At 43.9% G+C, this 1055-nt stretch overlaps 1 pseudogene; it reads right to left on the bottom strand.

Moving 5' to 3' along the window:
* Nucleotides 1-727: 727 nt before the first annotated feature.
* LOC102866876 overlaps nucleotides 728-1055 on the bottom strand; it is an 892-nt pseudogene continuing 564 nt past the window's right edge.

The following is a 1055-nucleotide window of genomic DNA, read 5'->3' as shown; positions in this document are numbered from 1 at the left end:
CTTTATCTTTTTTTTGTTTGTTTGGGTATAAAAATTTATTACACATACAGAATTTTACTAATGAATACAGACAGGCTGGGGCACAATGAACCGCATAGCAGATAGCTAGCTCTTTGGAAAGTGTACAGGTTTGGGTGCCTTAGAGCCTCATACCACGTTTATTTGTCAGGCAGATTAGGAGGGCACATGCCAAACACCACGGGGAAGCAGGTCAACAGTGACTGCTCTGCCTGCCTGCACTGCCTTCCCTGTCCGAGCTGGAACTTCGAAGGATGCCACACTCAGAAGCAAGCAGCTGAAAGAAAAACGCTTCCTAAGTGTTCCGGGCTGGTCTCAGAAGTCACTGCAACACCATTTTAAGCAGCGTGTTTAATTGAATGATTTCCATAAACTATACACAAAGTTTCTAACCATCACCATTCCAGTGAAGTACAAAACATTAAGTCAGAGGCTGTGGGAACAGAAGGTGCACCAAGGTGGCAATTTCCTATCCTGGTTGCCTGTAGGGTGAGGAGTGGGGAAGGGGTTTTGTTTTTTAAAACCGAGTCCCTCATTTCAATGTATAAAAAAATTACTCTGATTTGATATTAAACTGTATTGAAACAAAATGGACTAAAAGCAAATACTACTCTATGTTGGGGTAGAGGTGGGAGAAAGAATGAGTCCTTCAAAGCAGGAGGGGAGGGAGGCAGTTGGAGGAAGGTTCTGTGACTGTGACCCCAAAGGGTCACTCACGCTGCTCCATTTTTACTTTTGGTGGTCTCAGGAAAGTTCCATTTTTCTTCTCTTTCTTGCCTTTTGTGTTTGCTTGGAAATTTCGCCAGCTATCCACACGACCATCTTGACTTTCCTCAAAGTTTTTCTGCCACTCCCTCTCTCGTTTGGCTTTTTCTTGGGCTTCAATCTCTCTTCTTCCCTTTGTCGCTTCCTTTCATGCATCTCCTTGGCTTCTCTTTTAATTTCCAGTTCAGCAAAGAGCTTCATGGTCTGTTTGTACACTGCCTGTTTGAACAGCTCAGGATCATCTTCTTCCACGTTTGTAGGTTTCCCCTCCT

This window comes from Elephantulus edwardii, unplaced genomic scaffold, assembly GCF_000299155.1.
Source record: "Elephantulus edwardii isolate Elephantulus edwardi_28Jun2011 unplaced genomic scaffold, EleEdw1.0 scaffold00061, whole genome shotgun sequence".
NCBI classification, from domain to species: domain Eukaryota; kingdom Metazoa; phylum Chordata; class Mammalia; order Macroscelidea; family Macroscelididae; genus Elephantulus; species Elephantulus edwardii.
Note: the sequence above shows the minus strand (reverse complement) of the source record. Positions and strands in the feature narration are given on the sequence as shown.